The 15,609-nt window shown below is 45.4% G+C and overlaps 1 long non-coding RNA gene and 1 pseudogene across 1 annotated transcript in view; both read right to left on the minus strand.

Annotated features, from left to right (window-relative positions):
- Window positions 1–547: 547 nt before the first annotated feature.
- LOC140388350 (large ribosomal subunit protein uL23 pseudogene) lies at window positions 548–1,100 on the minus strand (annotated as a pseudogene).
- Window positions 1,101–4,950: 3,850 nt separating this feature from the next.
- Window positions 4,951–15,609, minus strand: part of LOC140388351 (uncharacterized) — a 75,983-nt gene continuing 65,324 nt past the window's right edge. The window contains exon 2 of the long non-coding RNA XR_011934158.1: window positions 4,951–6,403. This is a non-coding gene — a long non-coding RNA (uncharacterized lncRNA). The remainder of the gene's footprint in view (window positions 6,404–15,609) is intronic.

Below are 15,609 nucleotides of genomic sequence, written 5' to 3' on the forward strand. Positions count from 1 at the left end.
AGGTACAGAATGCAGCTGCTGGGGAGACACAGGCTCTTATACTCCGCCTTACTGGGTGGAACCAGCAGGCAGGCTTCACCAATGAAAATAGCAGTCTCAGGTACCTCCCACACCAATGGTCTTACAGCATTATTCAGGGTACCGTAATACCCCTAATACCGACTACCACACTGTACACAGTACTCCAGGTGTGGCCTCACTAGTACCCAATACAGCTGCAACATAACCTCCCTGTTTTTAAACTGCATCCCTCTAGCAATGAAGGACAAAATTCCATTTTGACTTCTTAATTATCTGCTGCACCTGCCCAAGGACACCCAGGTCCCTCTGCACATCAGCATGCTGCAATTTTTTACTATTTAAATAATAGTCTATTTTGCTGTTATTCCTACCAAACTGGATGACCTCACATTTACCAACATTGTACTCCATGTGCCAGACCCTTGCCGACTCACTTAAACGATCTATATCCCTCTCAGACTTTCAGTGTCCTCTGCACACTTTGCTCTACCACTCACCTCAGTATCAAAACACACATACACACAGCTCCTGAGCTGACATCTTTTCACCTTATGTCAGTTAACTTTATTTGTCATTTAAAAACCTTATGGAAATATTTATACAGCTCTTTTTGAAATCAGTTTAGACGATGCCAACCTTATTAGCAATACCCAATGCATTATAGTCTGGGGCCAGATGGATGTAAGCTTTCTTCTCACTGCCGGGTTTGAAAGGAGTGTTGACTGCAGCTACATTAATATCATACAGTCTCTTGACGGTCTGTTTTATCTGATATTTATTGGCTTTTATGTCAACAATGAAAACCAATTTATCGTTGTCGTTGATTTTCTTCATCAAGGAGTGGTGGTCAGAGGAATTTAATGATAGAATAATGGTCCAATATGTTCCTCCTGGGAATACTCTTTCTGAGAAGCCTCCTGATTCTGATTGCCTTTGGTCTGCTGAAGGTAGGTGTTGTCCTTATTTTCTTCTATCTGTGGCTATGAACTCGCTTCAAAACTGCCTTCTTTGCTTTCAAGACCTTGGATTTAGCTTCATTCTTTGGCAGGGACGGCTTCCTTCTTCACCTTCGGAGCCATCTCAGGAAGCCATTTGAATATTGGCTGCATTTGCAAAGCAAACAAATGTTCAATAAGTCTCAGGATATAATAATAGGCTTTGACAAGAAGACTGGCAGCGAATGTCGATTCGCCATGCCATTGCTGTGAAGAAAGTATCAACGTACAAAGATTAATGATGCTTGAAGACAACACAAGAACAAATGATTAAATAATAGATGTTGTCAGATTTTATTGACAGGAACTCATTCAGCTTGCAGTTGCTTCAGACAAGTTTGCCAAATTGCTTAACTTGAGGAGATTGCATCGCAGAAATTATATCCTGGGACTGAGATTATCTGAGTTAATTGTATTTTCCAGAAAGAGTAGATCGCAATACTGTGTGATTCAACAAAAAGGATTGTATTCTAACAAAATCTAACAACATTGTATTGAAAACAAACTCTAATTTTACATATTAAATGTGAAAGATTGTGCTTAATAATACATCCATTTCCCACATTCTTCACCTCGCAGGCCACTCAATGACACAATTCGGCCTACTTTGAGCGGGTATTAGCTCATATAGTTGTGTCCTTATCAGTGATTAGTGGCTGGTGTTAATTATTCCTTCCATGTATGATATAGTATCTTGCTGCTATGCTGTGCTCAAAATAGACATCTGGCTAAGAATCAACAATATTCCCCAAGAAAAACAAATAAAATTGAAGCGCACAATCACCTTGGGACCTAAACTCTTGATCTACTAATTAGGCACATGAAAAATGGCTGAAACCAAGGAGCTGTTCCATTTCCTATAATTTGAACTTGAGGCTTTATTTGAGTAGAAACAATCAATCTGCTCGCTTGCAACTATTCTGTCCTCAGCTTCTATTTCATTTAATTGTGAATGCAGAATTTTTTGTTGTGAAACAACAGCTTATCAAGAGGAGTTATATTTTGTTTCAATAATCAGGAGCCCCATCACCTTCTTGCCTCCAAGCAGACTAAGTCCATGGCAGGCAAGCCTATAGATGGCCGACGCACCCCATTGCCAACTGAGGCCTGTAAGTGGCCAATTATATTCCACTTAAGGGCCTCTTGCCATGTATGTATTAGCCTAGTGGCGGGTAGGGGGCTTACTGCATGGGGGGCATGAAAAGTAAACCTGTGAGGGGCTCATGAGGAGTCTGGGTGTAGGGTGGGGGGAGGGATCTGGCATTGGAAAGGTTGGAGTGTGGGGGGGCAACCCACTGACAGCCAACCCCTTCCTTGCTACACACCATACACCTCTCCCCCCAGGAGCCCCTCCCCTGCCATAACTCATCTATGGCCTTGGATCAATCAATGATCCCAGGCCTCAGGTGAATGTCATACAGGCAGCAGCCACTGGCTTCTAGAGACCCTGCTGTTCTATGGAGCTGCTAGCCTCTGATTAGCTGGCAGTTCTGGGATCCCTCAGATTGTGATTCCGAGGAAAGGCCTACCACTGGCTTGTCAAGTGCATGAATGGTGCATGATGTAGCAGGCCTTCCTAGAAAGAGACAACGCAGAGCTCTCACCAGAGTCTTAACTACCCACCCCCATCCCCTATCACCTTGATAAGATTCTGGCCCAGGTTTCTCCCAATTGATCTGCTGTTTAACTCTATTGTGTAATGCTTTATACACCATTTTCTAAAACTATCTAAAAAATGTTAATTATTTTAATAACTCAAAATTTAAGCTGTATAATACTCAAGAGTTGGAGAGAATACTATATAGACTCAGAATTATGACTAAGAGCTCCAATCTCTAACCTATTTGCTTTGATCCAGTCATTATCCAGTCCAGAGTTAGTACACTATGTATTTGCACAGTCAATTATTGGATTTCATATCTGGAAGCAATTCATGACTTCAAGTAGATTTTTATTGTGTGGTAGCCCAGTCACATAATAATTAAAAATGATTTTCTCCTGTGGTATGGGGTTCATATTCAGCTCTAGACAGATATGAGTCAATCACATGAAAGTGGCATAAAGTTCATTGATATTGGTAATAATGTGATGAACTAGTTCTGAAAGGCAATACGGGGTGACAAGATTGAGAAGCAGAAATAATGGGTTGAAGTGACCCAATAGTAAAGATGTAGATGCATCAGTATGGTCATATCGAGGAAGGTCAGCTGTGCCTCTGATTCACATTACATCCTGACCTGAATCTCTTCCATGCTTGCAATAAGTGTAAGGGAAGAGGAAATTGGTAGCTTTCAAACAAAAGCCAATACCTTCTTCCTGCCCAACAACTGAGACTTTTTTTTAACATAAATCATTGGCTCTGATAATTTTGAACTGTTGCCAATCGGCACCGGAGTAATGTTGGCAATCAATAATGTTGCTCTTTTTAATGAGTGGAATACTATCCCACTAATTGGGACCAGTTTCTTCTCTGTTGGGGATGATACTGAGGGATAGGATCTATTCACATTTGGAAGAAATTAGACTTATCAGTGATAGGCAGCATGGTATTGTGCAGGGGAGGTCATGTCTTACAAACCTTAAAATAATTCTTTGAGGAAGTGACAAAGTTAATTGATGAGGGAAGGGCTGTGGATGTCATATGCATGGACTTCAGTAAGGCGTTTGATAAAGTTTCCCATGGCAGGTTGATGGAAAATGTGAAGTCGTATGGGGTTCAGGGTGTACTAGCTAGATGGATAAAGAACTGGCAGGGCAACAGGAGACAGAGAGTAGTGGTGGAAGGGAGTGTCTCAAAATGGAGAAAGGTGATTAGTGGTGTTCCACAGGGATCCGTGCTCAGACCACTGTTGTTTGTGATCTGGACAAAGGTACAGGTGGTCTGATTAGCAAGTTTGCAGATGATACTAAGATTGGTGGAGTTGCAGATAGCGAGGAGGACTGTCAGAGAATACAGCAAAATATAGATAGATTGGAGAGTTGGGGAGAGATTTGGCAGATGGAGTTCAATCCAGGCAAATGCGAGGTGATGCATTTTGGAAGATCTAATTCAAGAGTGGACTATACGGTCAATGGAAGAGTCCTGGGGAAAATTGATGTACAGAGAGATCTGGGAGTTCAGGTCCATTGTACCCTGAAGGTGGCACCGCAGGTCGATAGAGTGGTCAAGAAGGCATACAGCATGCTTGCCTTCATCGGACGGGGTATTGAGTACAAGGTCATGTTACAATTGTATAGGACTTTGGTTAGGCCACATTTGGAATACTGCGTGCAGTTCTGGTCGCCACATTACCAGAAGGATGTGGATGCTTTAGAGAGGGTGCAGCGGAGGTTCACCAGGATGTTGCCTGGTATGGAGAGTGCTAGCTATGAAGAAAGGTTGAGTAGATTGGGATTGTTTTCGTTGGAAAGAAGGAGGTTGGGGGGGGACCTGATTGGGGTCTACAAAATTATGAGAGGTATGGACAGGGTGGATAGCAACAAGCTTTTTCCAAGAGTGGGGTGTCAATTACAAGGGGTCACGATTTCAAGGTGAGAGGGGGAAAGTTTAAGGGAGATGTGCGTGGAAAGTTTTTTACGCAGAGGGTGGTGGGTGCCTAGAACGCTTTGCCAGCGGAGGTGGTAGAGGCAGGCACGAAAGCATCATTCAAGATGCATCTAGACAGATATATGAACAGGCGGGGAACAGAGGGAAGTAGATCCTTGGAAAATAGGCAACAGGTTTAGATAAAGGATCTGGATCGGCGCAGGCTGGGAGGGCCGTAGGGCCTGTTCCTGTGCTGTAATTCTCTTTGTTGTTCTTTGTAATAATGTTGCCAAATTAACTAGATATGGCAGTTATTAATGATAATATTGTTTTCAGAGTCGCCAGGTATCAAATGATACCGCCACAAGGCTTTACCGGATATCGATCAAAGACCAACCAGTTAGTCAGTTCAAGTTCAAAGATAGTTTATTTACACACAAGGATTACTTCGACATGCAACATAAAACACTACAAGTTAAACTACACCTAACATCTACAATAACCTACAATTAACTTCAGGGCAACCGGCTGTTTACAGATGAACAAGGCCTTTGTTCGGATCTTGCGTGGCTGGGTAGAAGAAGTGGCTTCGTTTCTGCTGGGCTCATCCGTCTGGTAGCGATCATTGATCTTCAACTTGCCTTCTGTTGGTAATGCTACACTTGGTTTTAGGAGTAGGCTGGGGCCAAGAGAGACCAAACACATGGCTGGTGTCTCTTTTTATCCCTCTGGGATTTTCCGCTCTTTGGGGCGGCCTTAGCTTTGGACCCAATAATCCGACGGACTTCGATCACTGCCTTCGATTTTGGCCAATAAAGGAGCGGGTGCCTTGATGGCTGGGCGTGTCCTGAGCGGTCATTGACCTTGGCTGTTTGGGCTTTCTTAGCAAAGGGAGCGGCACCGGTTAATCTGCATCTGTATCGGTTACCTGAGTACAGTCCTTTTGTTCTGGGGAAATGGGCCATTAGAATGCAAACGAGAGGGGGTTTTGATCGCGTCTAAGTATCTGGGTTGCAAATACACACACAAGCTCTGAGTGTGTCTAAGTCCTGGGTTGGCCATAATTCCCATGGTCCTTTGCAGATGGCCATCTGAGATGGCTACATCCCGTCCTCTTGATCCTGAAAGTGAAGCGTGGTGGATCACACTGTTGATCCCTCATCCGTCCTTGATGTGCCAGTTACTCTTGGTCAAGGACAGGTTCTACACTACTCTGTCCTATGTTTTGGAGCATTTACCTAAGTTTTTATTAACACATCATTAACGGGTCACTATAAACATTTCACTACTACACATTTAACTTAATCGCACAAGGGAATATCTAACTATCACTATCTAAGCTGCTCTCATACTGTTGGCAAATATGAAAATAAACTTATGTACAATACAAAATTTCAAAACAGCAGCATCACATTTCTACTTAACTTATCAACTTTACAGAGGTGTACAATCTTTATTTTTATCGGCGGTTACATTGTTTGTTGGGTTGGGTGAATTCTGAAGTAGGGGGCTCAGAGTGTGTATATCGGGGAGCGGGAGGCTCTTTTTCACCATTTGCGGAGTCTAAGTGTCTGGAAGACACTGCAGATTATCACTATCACCAGAAGGGCCTCTACTGTGTAGGAAAGGGAATACCATTTAACAATGTTTTCACACCAAGTGCGGGTATCAGTGTTTACCTCTATGTGTGGTGTGGTGTCCGGGCTAGGGGTATCATGTTGTGTGGTCATGTTCGGGGCTGGTGTGGTGTCGGGTACAGAGGCTTGTAACACGCGCAGTTGTAGGAGACCAGCGATGATCACAATGGAGGTCATCAGTCCTGTCTTCATCTTGTCTTCTGTCTTCCGTTCTTCGTATATCCCTGGGGGTGCAAGCATAATATCTGTTATTATCTTTGGTTAACATCTCGTTTTGTTTGTCTTTCCTTAACTTCAATTACCCATTAGAATCATCACCATGTGTGACTCCCTCATTTTTCTTTTGAAATACCATTTTGGAGAGACAAGAAATGCAAATTTTTAAAGTACATGGGGCGGGATTCTCCGAAATGGAGGCAGAGCGTTCGCGCCGTCGTGAACGCCGTCGAGGTTCACGACGGCGTGAAACGGCCCCTATCTCGACCGATTCAGAGCCCGATAATGGGCTAATAGCGGCGGCGCGTCATTTACACGCGCCAGGCCTTGGCGCCGCGTAAAGGCGGCGCCGCATACATGACGCGGCCGGCGCCGCATAACTGGCATCACCCGCGCATGCGCGGGTTGGCCGACGCCAACCCGCGCATGCGTGGTTGCCGTCCTCTCCGAGTCCGCCCCGCAAGAAGATGTCAGACAGATCTTGCGGGGCTGCGGAAGAAAGGAGGTCCTGCGTCAGAGAGGCCGGCCCGACGATCGGTGGGCACCGATCGCGGGCCAGACCCCATTTGAAGTCCCCCCGGTTCAGGATCCCCCCTCCCCCCCCCCTCCCGCAGGCCACCCCCCCCAGCATTCCCACGCTGTTCCCGCCGGCAGCGACCAGATGTGGACGGTGCCAGGGAGAACCCGCCGTTTTGGGCTGGCCGCTCGGCCCATCCGGGCCTGAGAATAGTAGGGGTGCCGGAGAATCGCCATTTTGGGTGTCTCGGCCGATTCTCCGGCCTGCGCCGCGTGGAACTCGACTGGGCCGTTCTCGCCATTAGGGAGAATTGCGGGAGTGCGTCGGACCGGTGTCGTGGGAAAATTTGGCGACCCAGGCGATTCTCCCAACCGGCACGGGAGCGGAGAATCGCGCCCAGAGACTCTCGCAGCTTGTGGTCGATGCTTGGAGTGGGTGGACAATTTCTTCGACCAGTCTTTCTTAAATCACAACCATGGGAGGTTGAGGCTTATCTTAACCAGCCGAATTTTAGGGTCGCTGGTTTCATAAAGTTTCTTTGTCCCAGCGTCCAGAGGTAGTTCGCGTATAGCAGCATATATGTGGCAACCAAGTGTGTCAAACATGTAAATAGCAGGTGGGGAAGCAACCAAAGAGTCGCGGAAGATAAAGAGTTGACTGTGGCAAAGGGCATTCTTTAAACTACAATCAGAGCAGAGAAGGGAAAACTGAGACCTGCCAAAGACAGTGAAAAGCGTAAAGAACCATTCCAGAGTACTCGAAGTGACGGGAACATGAGGTGCATGTGAGCCGCGGCAGGGCAAGAATGGATGGGATTCCCGGGTAGGGCGGTGATCAGTGCCGTTGCTCCACTGCCTGAGCTTAGCTGACTGGATGCATTTGGAGTCCTCAGGTAGGGCGGGGATTAGTGTTATTACTCCATACCTGGGTGACTGTAACGAGCGGAATGAATTTGTAACACATGTGAGATCCAACAATTGTTCTTTTAACGGCCATTGGTCAGTAAATGGCGTCGGAAGAGTAACTATGACTGTATCAAGAAATTGGGTGTCAGGCCGACATTAATTAAAACCATGTAGCAATAAGAAAGAAAGGAGGAAATAAAAGGCGGGCAGGCTCCATAAGTAAATAGGACACCAAAATTCTTATGCGGCTCCTTTTTCACATCATCTGGACACCTCAGGGTCCTGTATCGAAGAGCGTTGTAAAAGGGTTACTGTAATGGGAGTCAGACTCGGAATCGTCATCAGCTCCCAGTTGCCAGACTCGTGTCTTCCGTTTTTGTGCCGTGGCCGCGTGGGCCGTCGTGGAATCCAAATCGTCACGTCTTACCAATCTACAAGAGTTGTCGCGGTGCCAAAAAGGGGTTCGTTTGTTATGAGGGGCGGTGGCAGTGAAGGGCAAATTACTGTTGTCGGGTGGTGGCGGTGGCTCTGGCTGTGGAAGGGGGCATTGGGGGCCAAACATGTCCTGGTCATGGGTCCAGGGGCTGGAGTGACTGGGGCCGGCCGGGGAGGTTGTACCAGTGGTCAGTGATCGTGGTCAATTCGGGAAGGTTGGCACTATCATCTGAATCAAGCTCAAGGTGAAAGTCATACTTGTGGGCGGAGACAAGGTCGGGTCTGTGGGCGTGGATGTGCTGTCATGGCTGGGGGAGGGTTGGACTAGGTTGTCGATGGACGGGGCGGAATCGTCTGCTATTGCTAGGGAGATGTGGTGGGAGTGGCTACATTGGGTTCCACAGACTTTGAGCTGGTTGATGTGGAACCAAACAGTTTTACCATTGGGGTGCGTTATCTTGAACACAGAGGGGCTCACTTTGTCCGAAATGGAGTAGGGTCCTGCAAATTTAGGGGAGAGGAACAAACTGGGATTGTACAGGGAAACCATCACTTGCTGACCGACTGTATACTCTACGGGGTGGACTGTTTTATCAAAGCAGGCCTTACTCTTCTTTTTCCTAGCACCTAGTTGGACAGCTGCAGCGAGCTGTGCTGCTTTAATATTTTCCGTGACTTGTTGGACTGTTTTTCATGGGTGAGGGCGGTGACTGCGGGGCTTGCCAAATCAAGACCTAATAAATATTCAGTTCCTTTCATGGGCCGTCCGGTCATGAGAGTATGGGGGGTGAAACCTGTGGAACTGGATACTGTGTTCCTAATAAACATAAGGGCGAATGGGAGGACTGTGTCCATGTGGTGTTATGCTGTTGCACCATTGTTCTAATGGTCGCTTTCAAGGTGCAATTCATTCGTTCAACAATGCTGCTGGATTGGGGGTGATACGCTTTGTGAAATTTTTGCTTGATTCCAAAAATCGTTCGGACATTTTGCATGACTGCCGGTGAAATGGGAACCTTTGTCTGACTCAATGCTGCGGGGAAGACCCCAGCGTGTAAATATCTGTTGGGTCAAAATCTTAGCTGTGGCTTTCGCTGTGTTTGTCTGGGAGGGAAATGCTTCTAAAGGTGTTGACTGCTACTAATACATATTTAAAACCATTTCTGCAGGGGGGAGGGGACCAATGTAGTCGAGCTGTAAATTAGTCCAGGGGCCATTAACAGGTCGGGTGTGTCTCAATTGTCCTTTCTTGGAGTACCTTTCAGGATTGTTCTGTGGACAGATTAAACAATTCTCAACATAATGCGTGAGGTCTGCTTTTAAATTGGCCACCAGCACAAAGGTCTTAAATGGGCAATGATATTGTCTATCCCCTGATGTCTGTGTCCGTCATGAAACTGGCAAATTATCTGGTTTCTGTCCTGGGTGGGGACCACATAAATTCCATTTTTCAAAACTATACCGTCCTGTACCGTCAGTGAGTCCTTGAATTTGTCGTAGGGGGCTGGGAAGTTACCGTCTAAAACTTGCTTAAGAGTGTCGCCTGCCTTTTGGGCCTGGGCTAAATCTTAGATATTGGTCTGTGAAACCTGGACTGCGTGTATTGGTTCACTTTCGGGGGATTGCCAAAAGTGTCCGTGTTTGCAGGTGACCATCTGAGATGGCTACAGAACCCAAGACACTGATTGTGAACACTTTGTTTGTGCTGACCACTGTGAATAACTGAATTTGTATTGGGACACAGGAGTAACCATGCAGCAATACAAGAGGTGCTGGAATTCGAGAATTCCTGGATGCCCAACTCAATAAGGGGAGAAATCTATGTCAATGCCGGATTACTATGTCATTTTTGAAATAATCCTTTGGGTGCATCATATTCGTAATATCCCAGCTTTAACATCTTGACATCATTTTTGCGATCAAATGTATTCATTGATCTCAAAACCGATCAGTGCTCATTCAACATCAATGTTCTCATTTGGAATGATTTTTCCATGTAGTCCGCAGCGTTTTGCTGTCCTTGACATCAAATTCTCTGGAAGTCTTCAAGTGTGCTCAGCAATCTGCACTGAAAAGAACTAGGAAATTAAATACTAAATAATATCCAATATTCCAATAAATCTTTCCACTGGATATGCTTGAGAGCAACACCAAAGCCCCATCAGTTCGAAATTCATTTTATTCGTTCATTAATTGTCATCCTGGAAAGTGAACATGTGGGATGATTGGCATGAGTCTCATTGTCTCTGGTGCTCCCTCTCTCCCCCCCTCCACCCCATTGCCCCTCTCCTGATCTCCTCTCAATCTTTCCTGATGGTTCCCTATCTCAGCCTCCAGTCCTCCCCACTCCATCCCCACTGATGACTGGGGAGAGGAGATTGTATCTCCTCTCCCCAGTCTTGGACACACATCACTCCCTAACTCCTCCAATCCTGGGCTTACACCACCTCCCCCCAAATATCGAACAGAGACCACTCTACACCCCCAAGTCTCGGGCCTGAACCACACTCCTCCAAGTCTCGGGCCTGAACCACACTCCTCCAAGTCTCGGGCCTGAACCACACTCCTCCAAGTCTTGGGCTGATACCAGCCACAACCCCCAAGTCTTGGGCTTACACCAAAACATGTCCACACGGCACCCCTCCAAATCTTGGGTTTTCCCCACACCACACCCAAACCCCCGCCACCCAATCTTGGGGGCTTTCCACATACCACCGAGTTTCAGGTCCCCGGCGCCTAACTTCAGGCCCCAGCACCCCCCCCCCCCCCCCCCCCCCCTAACGGATATCTCCACTGTCATAATATCCACTCATGTATATAATGAGATGCAGACAGGCAGTGATTGACAAACAGGATAACCAATGAACACACACGACACATAACAACCAATCACCAGACAGGACACCACCACTATAAAGCACACAGGGCATTAAGACTCTCCCTCTCTCTACAGGACACAGCCACTGAGATAGTAAGAGTGCAGAAGCCAGTGAGCACTATCATCATGAGGTAGAGAGTTAGTCTGGTCAAGCCAGTAGGAGGTTATCAGTTAGATTGATAGAGTGTCAACTCACAGCAGACTATGTACAGCAATCAGGAAGTTCAATAAAACAGTGTTGGACCATCTCCTGTGTCAGAAGCCTGTTTCTAGTTTCACAGCATCCAGTTGAAGTCAACGTGGAACCAACTTACTTAACACATCATCCACCGACCGACTTCCCGAAATCAAACACTCACCACTACTGATGGTCCGTGCCTGCTGAAAAGGGTCAGCAGAGGCATTGACCATCACTTCCGGTTCCGGTTGCCTCCTTGACCTGACCGCTCCGGGAGGGGTATTGTAACCAGTGTCTCTCTGTACAGTATGTGACATGATTACATGGTAACATCAAAGGCACTTGGGAGATGTTCCCTCTCTTACATCTAGACTGTGAGAAAACAAAACCGCTATAAATTCTGACTATTTGGTTGAGAAGCCCATGGTGTGACAACCTCTCATCTTTTGTCTTTTGCTGCTAAGAAGAACAGAACCCTTTAGAAAACGTAACAGCGAGGAAGAGGGAAGAGGAGGGGAGAAATATGGGGAGGAGAGAGAGGCTGAGGGGGTGGAGGTAGGAATGAGGGAAGAGGACTGGGGGAAGAAAAGTGCTGCAATCCATGGGGAATCTGGGGCAGGGTCAGGAGAATTTTTTCCAGGCAGTGGGGGAGGTCTGAAGGGGGTGAGTTATAGAGTCAAAGAGGTTTACAGCACAGGAAAGACCCTTGGGCCCATTGCGTCTGCGCCAGTCAAAAACAACCACCTAACTATTCTAATCCCATTTTCCAGCCTTGTATGCTTTGGCATCGCAAGTGCACATCTAAATATTTTGTAAATGTTATGAGGGTGTCTGAATCCACCATCCTTTCAGGCAGAGAGTTCCAAGCTCGCGCCACCCTCTGGCTGAAAAAACTTTTCCTCACATCCCCTCTAAACCTGCTGCCCCATACCTTAAATCTATGCCCCCGGCCATCGATCCCTCCATCTAGAGGTAAAGCTTTTTCCTGTCTACTCTATGCCACTCATAATTTTATATATCTCAATCATGTCCCCCCTCAGTCTCCTCTGCCACAAGGAAAATAACCCCAGTCTATCCAATCTCTCTTCATAGCTAAACCTCTCCAGCCCTGGCAATACCGTGGTAAATCGCCTCTGCACCTTTTCCAATGCTATCACATCCGCCCTATAATGTGGATTACAGAATTGCACACAATACTCTAGGTGTGGCCTAACCAATGTTTTATACATTTCCAGCATAACCTCCCTGCTCTTAAACTCGAGGCCTCAGCTAATAATATGCCTTCTTAACCATGGTATGCAGCTGCTCTGCTGCCTTAAGGGACCGGTGTACATGCACACCAAGGTCCCCCTGATCCTCGGTGCTTCCCAGGCTCCTGTCATTTATCATGTATTCCCTTACCTTGTTAGCCCTGCCCAAGTGCATCACCTCACACTTATCCGGATTGAATTCCATTTTCCACTGATCAGCCCATCTGACCAGCCCGTTTATACCCTCTGGTAATTTAAGGCTATCCTCCTCACTATTTACTGTGCAGAGTCTGCATGTCCTCCCAGTGTCTGCGTGGGTTTCCTCCAGGTGCTCCTATTTCCTCCCACAGTCCAAAGACATGCAGGCTAGATGGATTGGACATGCTAAATTGCCCTTAGCGTCCAAAAAAGGTCAGGAGGGGTTATTGGGTTACGGGGGTAGGGTGAAAGTGAGGGCCTAAAGTGGGTCACTGCAGACTTGATGGGCCGAATGGCCTCATTCTGCACTGTATGTTCTATGTTCTATTTACCACCCCACCAATTTTCATATTGTCTGCAAACTTACTGATCAACCCTCTTACATTCATGCTCAAATCAGTGATATAAACCACAAACAGTAAGGGCCCCAACACTGATCCCTGCTGGACACCACTGTACACAGGCTTCCAGTCAGAAAAACACCCCTCGACCATCACCCTTTGCTTCCTGCCACTCAACTAATTCTGGTCCAATTTGCCAAATTTCCTTGGATCCCATGAGCTCTAATATTATTCTCCTATCAAAAGCCTTGCGAAAGTCCAAGTAGACTACTTCAAATGCATTTCCCTCATCTGGTCACCTGGTCACCTCTTTGAAAAATTCAATCAAGTTGGTCAGACATGACCTGCCCTTAACAAAACCAAGCTGACTGTTCTTGATTAATCCCTACCTCTCCAAATGCAGATTAATTCTGTCTCCATTGCTTCCAATAGTTTCCCCACCACTTCAGGTTAGACTGACTGGCCTGTAGTTTCCTGGTTTTTGAATAATGGTACCACATTGGCTATCCTCCAGTCCTCCGGCACCTCTCCTGTGGCCAGAGAGGATTTGAAAATTATTGCCAGCGCCCCTACTATTTCCTCCCTTGCCTCACTCAACAGCCTGGCTTACATTTCCCCAGGCCCTGGAGATTTGTCTACTTTTAAGCCTGCCAGGCCACTCAGAATCTCCTCTCTGACTATGTTAATCTCTTTAATTTTATCACAGTCCATGTCACTGACTTTTCAATACCTACACCGTCCCTCTTACAAGTGAACACCGACACAAAGTATTCATTTAGAATTCTACCTACGTCCTCCGGCTCCACACACAAATTACCACAATGGACCTTAATGGGCCCTATTCTTTCCCTAGTTATCCTTTTACCCTCAATGTACTGTAAAACAACTTAGGATTTTCCTTTATTTTACCTGCCAGTATCTTTTTATGTCCCTTTTTTGCTCTCTTAATTTCCTTTTACGTTCCCTACATGCCTCTAGTGCTTCTGCTGTTTTGAGCCCTCGATATCTGCCATAAGCCTTCATTTTTCTCTTTATCCAATGCTGTGTATCCCTCGATATCCAGGGTTCAATGGATTTGTTGGACCTACCCTTTTTCTTGATTGGAACACGGTGGCCCTGTATCCTCCCTATTTCCTTCTTGGATGTGTCCCAACCTTCTGTCGCAGATTTACCTAAAGGTTTCTGCTCCCAGTCTACTCTGGCCAAATCTTATTAAAATTGGCCTTCCCCAGTTTAGAACATTAACCTCAGGCCCATTCTTGTCCTGAGCTAGGTATGTACAGCACTCGTTATAGGTTATGGGTTATGAATGGATATGTTAAAACAGAGTCTGCTTTTTCTAAATCTATCTCCGTTCTACAATGCTTGAAGCTTTTGTAATTCAAAAATATGTACAATGAGCTCTATGATTGTCTTAGGTGTCAGGATACTTATGTAAGTGATTTTGCTAATTGCAAATGTTTGGGCGCTGCATTGGATGTCAACTGATAGCTAAATGAAACGTTTTGAACACAGTTGATGGCTAACTGATTGCTCTGGAGTACAATTGATGTCAAATAATTGCATATAAAAACTATTGAATTCAAATTATACCAAAATCTTTGGTAGGATTGGTGAATGTCCATTTTAACTTTACAATTGGTTCATTGTCTTTCAGAACATGCCACATAGCTTCTAATAACTACCAAACCCTAATCTTTTTCACTATGTTACAACATTATTTTATGTGTGCTTCTGAGAATGCCATTCGTGTATTGACTTGGAAAACTGGGCAGACAGGATGATTTTCCTTCCTGTTTGTTTTTAATGATTTTCACGTTTTCTAATACAGCTTTTGTCATAAGAGTAACATGTGGAGCAACGATAGTGTGCCTATACATTAAGTTGACTGGTGTTTCTGACAGCAAGGAATGGCTACTAAACCCTCACAGGCAGATTTAATCTCTGCTGAGACCTGGAAGTCCCCTAGTTATCTTGTGCATTAGTTTTAACTGTCATGCCACATACAAAACAATTACAAGGAACGACGTAAACACTTGGTATTGCTAAAAGAACTGAAATAATCTTTAAAAAACACTTCCAGTCAAATAATATTCTTTATTAAAATTCTGAGGAGAATTTTATTGCAAAGTCCCTCTTGTGGATATCAAATCTAACAGAGGAATGTGTATGTTCTTGATGTCAGAGCACAGTAACAACCTGTTTGATTCCCCCTTAAGTGTGCAGCTCACGTGCTAGTAAATCAGGTGCATATTTTTTTAAAGTGTGCTTTCTGGTGTAGGCAATAATATTCTGTGTTAAACTTCACATTAACTACTTAAAGGGAGAAAATTAAATATTGGCATTTTACATTAAATTTTACTGATCAAGTAATTATATCATGCTGACATATTCCTTACCTCAAGTGCATTTTAAGCTATATTAATGAATTTAAGGGTATGTTGCGCTGAATCAGGGTCTTAAATTGAGAATAGTTGATATCTTTACTACAAATGACTATCGTGTCAATGGG

The sequence above is a fragment of the Scyliorhinus torazame genome, chromosome 13, assembly GCF_047496885.1.
Source record: "Scyliorhinus torazame isolate Kashiwa2021f chromosome 13, sScyTor2.1, whole genome shotgun sequence".
Classification (NCBI taxonomy): domain Eukaryota; kingdom Metazoa; phylum Chordata; class Chondrichthyes; order Carcharhiniformes; family Scyliorhinidae; genus Scyliorhinus; species Scyliorhinus torazame.